The following is a 10750-nucleotide window of genomic DNA, read 5'->3' as shown; positions in this document are numbered from 1 at the left end:
ATCTCTCTGTTTGCTTGCCTCACATGCAACTTTGAAGACCACTGGGGAGACCTTGCAAATAATCAGATATTACTTTTATAAAAATATTTGAATGCAATGTTGGGTGATGCTGAATAATGATCGCGCTTCTTTTTGCATGGCCTTTGAAAGAGAGCAAGCAATGCAACAAATCTGACCTTGCCCTTGCTACCTGAATGTTAATGATTACACATAGACATTGCTTGTTCTAAGTCATGAAAAATGCATGCACCAGGCTTGCTTCTCACTCACTGTTCTGTAGCTGTTTGGGTATAAGTTATTCTTGAAATGACAGAATACAGTTTACAACTTGTATCTTGTATACCTAATGAGACAATTATTCCAGGAGTGTCTGAGCTATTCAGCAAAATTGACACAGAGCAAACAGAAAGACTGTGCTGGAAATGAAGACCCAAGTTTGTTTAACCCAAAGGGCTCCTGGTTAGGCTGTCATTTGCTTGCTTGTAACTTCCATTGGTAAAATACGAGCTCTTGCAAGTCTCCCCTGAAAGATGATTCAAGCCAGGTTTCCGAAGGCTGTCTGCAAAATATTTGGACTTTCAGAAGATGTTGCTCTTCTCTGAATATTAACTAGGACGGTAAGGGTAAGTAAACTGAGAAGGGGTGAGGGGAGAGGGATGGGTCTTTCCAACAGGCACAGTGAAAGTGGTGTCTACCAAAAGAGGGAGACAGCCAAGAGACAGCATTCAAATTGTACGCAGAGATAGATCAATGTCTTCCAAAGCACTGTAATGTGGTACATATATTTAACACATTATTTTTAGTTTACAAATGTTTGTTGACAGGAATGACAAATATAATGTGTGTATGGGAGTGATGAACAGGAATGAAACATACTGTCTCCAGACAGACTACTTGAAGTAGTCTCCTTCTAATCTAAACAAACACACACCTGCAAATTCCTTGCAAGTCAGCCAGCTGAAGCTCAGAAGATGACTCACATTGCGGTTGGCTGGAACGCTCACTGAGTTAGGCCTGTGTGGACACAGCATTTCGTGCAATGCCATGAGATGTTGAATTGCTGAGAGTAGTGATGTGGCAACACAGCAGTTTTGAACAAGGACTGTCTTCTTTCTGAGCAACTGAGGAACATCTACCAGCAGTTATTTTTTTGAAAAAGGATAAATACATTTCGACATGGCTGAGGAGGATGGAGAATTTAAAGACAAGTGCAGGTCTGGATGTGATGTTTATCGTTTTGACTGAACTTCCCAAGGTCTCTTTAGTAATTCTGAGTGTCAGCCCTTACTCAGGAAACAATCCTGATGAGATCAGCACAGGTTTTGATCAAAATCCACAAGTATTATGTGTTAATAATATCAAATAATATGTATTAGCCTTTAGATAGCCAGCTTCCAAGATATGCCTAGCTGGCATTTCTGTGTGGAATTGGGAGTGGAGAAGTAACCACAATATATGATACCACAAGTTTCTATTGGGTGCAGAACCCAATGCATGTGGAAATACCTAGCACAAAAAAATAGCATTAAAAGCTAAGAAGGGGCTCATAGATCTATATCTTTGTCCTTTTTTTACTATAATTTGAGTATGCTTACTCAGTTTCAAAGGATAATAGTAGACTGCAATTATTCTTAAAAATGACATATTTTTAGTAGGTTTGAATTATTCAGAACATCAGAATAATCTGAGGACACATTATTCAGCTACTGCACATGTCAGCACTGGGCATTTGGGTAAGAGTGGGGTAGGAGGTGCTTTGCCACCTCTATCTGTGCGGTGCAGAGCTGGAGTAGGACAGGCAGGCACGGCGTATTGCAGAGCAGGCACCAACAACAGTCTGTCATTGAGAACTAAGAGGGACCATGAAATCCAGGCTCTTCACATCCTGAGTCTGCTCCTCCAGCTAACATGGATGGCTGAATGGCTGGCAGTCATGGTATATTTATTTCATGTTCAAGTATTTGAAAGCACGTTGCACCTGTGTTTCAGTTTTTTAAAAAATCCCGAATTTGAGCCCATACTAGCATTCTCATTGCCTCGGTAACAGCTAGGACATTACCAAGCTTTTTGAATAGAATGACACTATGCAGAGCAGACCATAGTAATTACATTCTTGAATAAGTTCTTCGGTTTTGTTGATGGGGATGTGCTCTTCAGAGAAAGAGAGGAGGGAAGATAGTGTTTTCATTGGTACTTTTTTCTTGGAAATGAACTCAAGCCTAGCCTGAAATTTGGAGCTGGTGCTCTGCTCAGTCATTCTTTTTCTTCAAAATCATACACAAGAGTAAAATATAGTTTTTTCTTCTGCTTTTCTGATGTTTAATTTTGTTCCCATGGTGACAGGTGCTTTGTAAATACCTGAGAGAGGTGTTCTGTGCTGTGGGGAGAAACAGTTTCAAAATGCATGAGATTCAGAAAGGAGTCCTTCTTTTCTTGTCCCTTCTGCTCAGTCACAATATATCTCAGAAATTGAGTCCAAGATTATAAAGAACATATACATGTCAAAATTGCATTTTCTGTGTTATCTTTGACTAGATTTGGAAATCCTAATCAGAGGATTGTGCTAAAGAAAACAAGATCTAAATAAGGAAAATTGAGGTTCCAAATTTGATCTTGTCTGCTTGATAGGGAAAAAAAAATAGACGAAATAGAGATAAGAATCTAACAAAAAAGAAATTTGGTATAATTTCCCAAAATGGAATATTTTTGTATCCGTATTTTGGAACTGGAATAAAAATGTTATCCTTCACTTCTGTTTCTGCAAGAAGGATGCACAAGAAGTGGGGACAAAGAGTGAATCCGCTCCAGTTGTCTAATTGGACAGTCTCATTGCTGAATGTTGGCCTGACCTAAATGGAAGTGAAGGATTTCATCAAGCTTTCATCCTTTTATATTTTCTGAAGTTAATCTTCCTTCCTTTGTGTTGCTCTCACTAGGCTGCAGCTGAGGGAACAAGAGGTACAGCTGAACATCTTTCCATGTCCAGCTGATACGGAGGTGGTTTGCTTGAGGCTAGAGCTAAATGACCTATTCATAATAAATGTTTTTCAATTAATTTAATCTTTTCTCTTGCACATCAGTTTGTCATGAAGAGACTAGTTTTTATAAATACATTCCTTGTCTAATGTCATTTGATGAATGCTTCAAGAGAAAATAAAATAACTGCCTTTGTATTGCTTGAAAACTGTCACTTCAAAGCTATTTGCCACTCGTTATGGATAATAATATGGATTCTTATGCAAATAAGAATAAGCAGATGAGATTGTTAGGACCACTTAAGAGGACTGAGCAGTGAGTAGCACCTATATTGGAAGTAAACTTTTGAGTTTCAGTCACTCCAGCCAATTTGTTCAAATTTTCTCTATTCTCCAAACTAGTGATGGATGATGCACCTGTGCTCCTCTATTTTGCATGTATATGCAAATACAGCTAGAACAAAGTTACAGCAAGGCTGCATTTTGCCTCACAACTTCTCTGGGATTGCTGTCCTTCTCCCTTTTCCCAACCAACTGCTGGAGTGGAGATCTTAAAAGTGTAAATGATAAAGTAAAAAATACTCCAGAACATGTCTCAGCCTACCATTCCTGTCAGATCTGCTGCAGAGAGGTGGATTGTCAAGAGAAGAGAGATCTCAGGATCCTCAATCCCTCATCCAAAAGAGTTTTATGGTATATGAAACTTTGATAAAGGGGGATGCAGCATTTGCAAAATATTCAGAGTGTCATTTAAACAGATGAAATGATAAAGAGCAACAGAAAAGCAAAAATCCTGAAACCGTGATGCAGCGAGTCTTGATTGTTAGTCCATGGATTTCCCCTCTTATCCTCTCAGTTCTACAGATGAGAGATTTTGCTGCTTCCTCCTAGTTGCCACTCCTCAGATTAAAAGCCTGAGCTCTGTGACATATGGCTGCTTCAATTGCAGTGGATCTCTGGGCTTGTCTCCAACAAACTGTTACTCCAATTTACCAGAATCGCACTTATAGATGTCCGGCTAAAATGTCCAGTTTTATCAGGAAAAATGCTTTCCCAATGGTGCTGTTTGCTACTGAACAGAATTTGAGAATCATTTTGCCTGTAATTACTTTTATTTTCATAAAGAATGGAGAGACAAAATACTGAATGTGATGTCCTAATTAATGCAAATATGCCAAAACCCTTTATTTTTTCCAGAGAAAATTATATTACACTGTTCCATTTCCACATTTCGTGGCTGCATATTTTATATACTGTAACCATGGTTACTGTGTCATTAAAGTCTATTCAGAGGGAGTTGGGCATAGCATTGAGCTATCACAGAGAATGATTGCTTTTGTAAATTTAAAAGAAGCTCTGCAACTAATTAGTGTGAGTTTGTGTAAATTGGACCAATGGAGAGCATGAAATTTGGAACAAATTATTGTAGAGTCTGAAACAAATGGAGAACATTTTTATTTGATTTAGAAACTTGTCTTTGCATCACAAGCCTCTTAAACTTTTAACTGTGTAAGGTGGAAGCCACACAGTGACATATTGCTGATAGCAGGAATGGAGAGAGCCCTGACTGAGAAGGTGATTGAATGGTCCTAAATGGGAAATACTGGTGCCCTGAAGAAAGCTGGGGAAAGGGCAGAACAAGACTGAGCTGTTCTGATTTTGCATCACTTGGAAATTTTAGAAGGAAATTCAGGTGCTTGAGAATTTTTTGAGCTATTTGCCTATGAACTTATTATATCTTTCGTTCATGCAGTGCACTATGTACTTGGAGAACAAAACTCTCTTCTCTTCTTTACTGCCCAGCCCTGTAGTAGCAGATGCAAAGTAGGATCTTGCAGTCATGTTTCCTTTTTCTTTTTCCAAACACTGATGTCCTCATCAGAAAGCATCATACCCACAGCCATGTAGATGCCTAGTTGTCTTTATTTTGTGTGGGAAGCTGAATATAACAGCTGATTGTCTTCCTACTTTGGATGCTATGAACAACTTTTCCAGCACGCCCTCCAGCTTTTCAATAGTTATATGATTTGTGGCATCCTTATATGTTAATAAGAACTTTCTCTTTGTCACTGTACATCTGTGTTGAGTGAATACAGATGCGTGTTTTGTTTCAGCAGCCTTCGAAACATCTGCATGGGCCACTGTTGTTGGCAGGTTTGAGTGACTGCACAGAAGTGAAGGTACATGGGGTAACAGCTTCCAGCAGCAAAGCAGTTAATGGTCTGTCCTTGAACTGTTTCTGCCCATGTAACAGTCAAACACCCTCCAACTGCCAAGAGCCAGCAATTGACAGCTCTGCTTTTGGCAAATTTTCTGAGTTTCATCTTTTATTATATTTGGCAGATATTAACAGCTAAGAGCTAACTGCTCCTCACGGACCCAGAAAACCTAACACCGTCCTGATCTGAGCTGATGCTTTGTATTGTGTTGCTCCCGTAACACTGGGATACAGTGGGCATTTTTACTTCTCCAGGGTCTCAGAGAATAAGCAGAAAATCTACAGCATCTTCTCCACGTGATGGTAAACACAAACTACACCAAGTCCAGCAAAATCACTGACCTTCCCTGTACTTTTCTGCTTGAATCCTAAAAAAGGAGCTGTGGAATGAACCACATTTGCTGCAGCAGCATCAGGGAATGTACTTCCTCAAATGAATGAAGAAAAAGAGAATATAAAACCTTGAACAGCCACTAACAATCATACCTCTTCACCATTATCCAATCTAATCGCTAAAAGCAGCTCTGCACAGCTTGGCTATCAGGACGCAGCATGATAACTTTGGCCAGAGAAAATGCAAAATCTGGGCTTCCCATTGACCCCAACCGGTTTGGCCAGTCACAGTCTGATGAAAGCAGCCCTCAGTTAAGCAGCTGCTAAGCAGGGTGGGGAGGAACCCTATCAGTGCTAAAAAGCACTTAGTATTGCATAGTCTTTTCATAGAAGCACATCTATATCAAATAATTAGGCTGCTTTTATTGCAAAGCTGTTAATTGAATAAATAAGACCAGTATCATGGCACAGGACTGTGTCTGAGTCTTCTCCCTGACCTGATCACCAACAGAGTTGCAATTTCGAGGTTCAGGCTCTCTGCCAACCTTTTTTTTTCCACTAAGAGTTTTTACATTTTTCTGCATCTGTTCACTTATCAAATTTATCTGCAGGATACCTGAGCCCTTATCTAGAAGAATACCAGGTCAGAAGGTAGGTAATAGCATGGTGTAGTATAACATTGCTATGTAGCAACACTATGATGAAATATCTAGGCAGCATGTCAGAAACATTGTATTTGTCTTTCTGTGGTATTTTTGCATCATTTTGGAAAAGGCCAACTCTATCTGTGATGATGTGATGTTATCAGAGAACATTTTAATGCCTATTTTGCAATCAGAAAGTTAACAATGGGAGAGACAAGCACTTTAACTCCAGTATCAACAGTGGCAGGTGATCCTGCATCTCCTCGTTTGTGACAGTTCAGCAAAACCAGCCTCCAGCCTTGGTTAGAAAGAGTTGCTGTCACCAATAAGTTTAGGCTGAGCTCTGTTTCCCTCTTTTGTATTGCTCCCTGGTAGAGTATAAACTACTCACTGCTAATTCAGTGTAGAAACACACTCCATCTCAGTTAAAAATCTGTGACGCATAGATGAGAGACACATTCATGTGGGGAAAAAGAGAAAAACTGCCCTCCTGGCAAATGCAATAAGCACATAATCCTCCACATGATGGTGGCTTGTAGCAAGCACAATGCCACAAAACTCCAGAGCACTCCACTTGCTACCTCAGTCTGCCGTTTTTGTTCATGGCTACGGCTAAATCCACGTCACGTTTCCCATTAAGTTAGTAAATGCTCATTTCACAGAAGCCCTTGCATTTTTTTTAACATTTCCAAAAATAAAGCATAACCAGAGGGCTCCTGTTATGTAACATAAATATTTTATTATCTTCCACATTACTGATTTGCAGAAAAAAAACCTAGAATCACTTTTGGCCTCTTTCATTATGTAGCCTTGCAAAATATGATGCCATTTTGTCCTTCTACAAGGAGAAAGTTGTCCTTCTACATAACCATGGAATATTGCATTACATATACCAACCCTTCGCCAAACTGGTGCCTGAAAAGACAGGAAAAATTAAAGTCTACATCTTAGAACAGCTGCTATTGCTTTTTACCTAGAAGTAATTATGCCTGGCAATATATTCCTTCTGCATCACAGGCACTCCTGTTTTTATATATTTCAACAGTACAAAATTATAAGTTTTGCTAGATTCATCATTCTATATGACAGCTGTAAAAATTAAATTACAAATCCTGTGGGACTAACTAACAGAGTGGGCATCTCCATGCTTTTATTAATTTGATGGTTCTGTGTTCCAGATGTAGTTTGTATACGAACATGCCTGTGTTTAAGGCAAGGACATAGGCTCTTCTGAGTGAGACGAGGGAGGGAAATGAGGAAGAAACTAGCCTTTGCAAGGACTTAATCTCTTGTTCATGCAGTTCATACAGGTTTGGTACTGATGAGGGCATACACAGCACAGCACAGTCTGCCAGCAGCCATCAGCTTTTCTGGATTTCCTCCTCACTGTGTGAAAGCTTTGGGAAGCAGCCACCAAACAGGGGTTTGCATCTTATTCTTAACCTCAGGCTGCAGAAATGACCTGTTCCTTAGTGTGCAAACTGCCATTTTGCAGACATAGCAGCCTTAACCAATACAAACGAAGGTAACAAGTAAGATACTGTTACCTTTGGCTGCAAAGACACATTTTCCAGGAATTGGGAATAGATATGGCTACTAGACAGCCAGCCTCTCCGGGCATTGTCTTCCTTAAATCTTCTCCAACAGTATTTTGGGCAAATGCTTTATTTCTATAGGATTTCCAGTCATGTGGTAGTCCTCTCCTGCGTGTCTTGGCCCCAACCTGTATGTTGGGCATTCACACAAGGTGCTTACACAACAGGCCAGGCATGTCCATCAAGGGCCACTGCTCATCCAGAGAACCTCAGTACATCCATCCACAGCACTAGCCTTCAGTGCATTTGCTTCCAGGATGACATTCTCCAAAGGACACAGCACATCTGGCATATGTACAGTTTGGTCACATGCAAAAAGCTCAGGAGGTCTCAAACATCAAGGACTAGACTGAGGAAAACCGAACTAGGTTATGCAGCAGCCCAGCCTGGGGCTTGCTGCAGAAAGAGCCGAAGGGGAGGAAGTTATCACTGCAGAATCAGCAATGTCAAAGAAAAGGTACCAACTTGTATAAGAAAACATGCCCCTTATTATAGCACTTCATGTACGTAACAGGGTGTCACGCAACACAGTCCTTATTGTTCAAGTGCTACTTAAGGTTATGTCAGCCTGGCATAATGAAGCTCTCCATTTACCAGATATCAAGCCTATTTAAGGTTTGTGATAACATTGACTTAATTTTTATTTTAATTATGTGCCAGAGATACCGGTAATATTTTTGTATTCTTGCCAAAGAAAAGCTTTTAATATTTACAGACAGACTTTGAACACGCCAGCTGGCTGATGCTCAATTTCAGTTCTCTTCAAAACAAAATTATTACAGTCATTTACGTAAGTCTCATTGACAGTTTACTTTAGCTTTTTTTTCCAAGACATCAACGTTACCATTTATGATTTATTTTGCAGTCTTCTGTGGGGAAAAGGAAAGCCGTCACCTCTGTATTCATATTAACATTTATATAAATCAGCCAGTAGTCACTTGGATCTCAGAGGTGCGCGCCGCGTTTTAAACAAGGTGCGGTTCAGCTCCAAGGCACAAAGCCAGTAGATGGGGCCATCCAGGAAATGCGCACAGCAGGCTACCAACCACAAGCCAACGCTCCAAAAAGTTTTGGTACATGGGTTAGGCAATGCTAGGTCCCATGAAACATTTCACTGGGAAATTTCATATGTTGATATTATATCCCTGATTATTTTCGCAGAAGGAAATGACATGGCATAACTTCTTTTCTCCTCATCTTTTTTTTTTTTTGTTGTTTTGTTTTTTGCAGGCTTTTAGCCCCAATCTTGCTCCTCCTTTAGCCTTTTCACAAAACCAGTCATTTAGCCCTGACTGTGCCTGGGCTTCCTCACCTGTGCTGTGTCATTCTGGGCTTTTTTCCTGCAAAAACATCAATGCACACGTCATTTGTATTTTGAGTGGACCTTGATTTTCAATGGTAGCACGAGCTTGTGTGGCTTCTGCTAATACTGGTCAGAAACCTGTCCATCATTTAAGACAGCTCTAAGAAAGGAAACTGCTGTTTTGTTCTAGCTGCTTTACTCACATTCAACACAATTGTTATAAATTAGAATGAAATAGTTATTTGGCTTATTTGTTTGCAAACTACCATGTATGATGCTGCTTTAAGAAGGGAGTCATGGCAGCCAGGAGGAAGGTAGTTTTTCCTTGTGCCTAGCAGCTTCCCAGAGGTGAAGCCAATCCTCCATGATGGGGAGATGGTGCTTCCACAAAGAATGATGGATACGACCCAGTGGAAGAAACCTCCGGACCACACGGTAGATGGTCACTTGGTAGATTTTCTTCTCTGGACCTTCATGGTGCTCTAGATGACTAGTTCCAGCCATGGTCCTGCAGGACTATATATTTTGCACAGGAAACACAGCGCTATAAGGTTCAGCTGACTCCACAGGCGTTCAGCCAAGTGCTCCCTCTCAGTTGGGACCTCAGTCATACAATCAGCCAAGCTGGGGTGTCACATTGAAATTAACTTCTCAGCTGCAGCTGGACATAAAGAGGCTTTAATTCTTTCTCCCAGGAAGTGAAGGGTTGTGTAAGGGGTATTGGTTGAGCTCACACTTAGGATGACAGTGCTGCTTTCAACAGAGCACAAACAACTGACCCTAACACCAAGAACTGCACAGTGACATAGGGAGGTTCCATCTTTCTTGAGGGTTGATTAAAGTGGCTCAGAAGTAATGTTACGTTTCATCTGTCCCATAGCCTGTGCGTAACCCTTTCCAGGCCACAATGCAACTAGGATTCATTTGTACAACAACCAGCACCGGAGCAGCCTGTGCTCCTTGGACTCCTGCAAAGTCATGTCTGAGCTGGCAAACATTCAGTACCCAGAATGGGGAGAAACCTCTCAGTGGCCACAGTGGGGAAATAGAGGTGGGAAGGACATTTCTGGACAAAGTAATGCAAAGAGAAGGCAACACTTATACCAGGCTGTGTCCACCAACAGTGGTAAAACAATTCTTAGGAAAGCCATGTGCTTCACATCTCAGAGCTGTCCTACTGATGACCACTCTAATGGGCACAGGACAGTCTCAAGTCTGCTGCCAAAAGTGCATTAGTCCTTAGGGCTTCCTGATATACGCAGAAAATTTTGAGTTATACCTCTTTTCTGAACCACCATGCTACAATGGAACCCTACCTAACTCTTTCTTTCCTTTGCCTTCTTCAAGAAAATAAGCAACTCTGAAGATCCCTTGCATTTCCATGTGGAGATCTCTGAGAGCTGCTGTGATTCTGATGACAGTTTTCAGGACCTTTATCTACAAAGAGTACTCCTTACTCTGTATCTTGCTGAATGTTCAGGGCACTGTGTACTTTAGTAGCACTGCTGAAAGACGAGACCTCTTCAAATACAAAGCCATATATTTAGGGCTTTAATTCATATTTCTTAATTCCTGTTTGAGCTGACAACTCCTAAAAACAAATGCTAATTGAACCCTGACTTAGTAAGTGAAAAAAATATTTGTGTCCCTTTAGCATGAAAAAAAATTGAATGTGTGTCTAG

The 10750-nt window shown here is 40.6% G+C and overlaps 1 long non-coding RNA gene across 1 annotated transcript in view; it reads left to right on the top strand.

Moving 5' to 3' along the window:
- The first annotated feature begins 283 nt into the window (after positions 1-283).
- Positions 284-10750, top strand: part of LOC128851529 (uncharacterized) — a 33034-nt gene continuing 22567 nt past the window's right edge. Inside the window, exon 1 of the long non-coding RNA XR_008448897.1 lies at positions 284-623. This is a non-coding gene — a long non-coding RNA (uncharacterized LOC128851529). The remainder of the gene's footprint in view (positions 624-10750) is intronic.

The sequence above is a fragment of the Cuculus canorus genome, chromosome 2 (genome assembly GCF_017976375.1).
Source record: "Cuculus canorus isolate bCucCan1 chromosome 2, bCucCan1.pri, whole genome shotgun sequence".
Lineage (NCBI taxonomy): Eukaryota > Metazoa > Chordata > Aves > Cuculiformes > Cuculidae > Cuculus > Cuculus canorus.
This window is presented reverse-complemented; position numbering and strand designations above follow the sequence as displayed.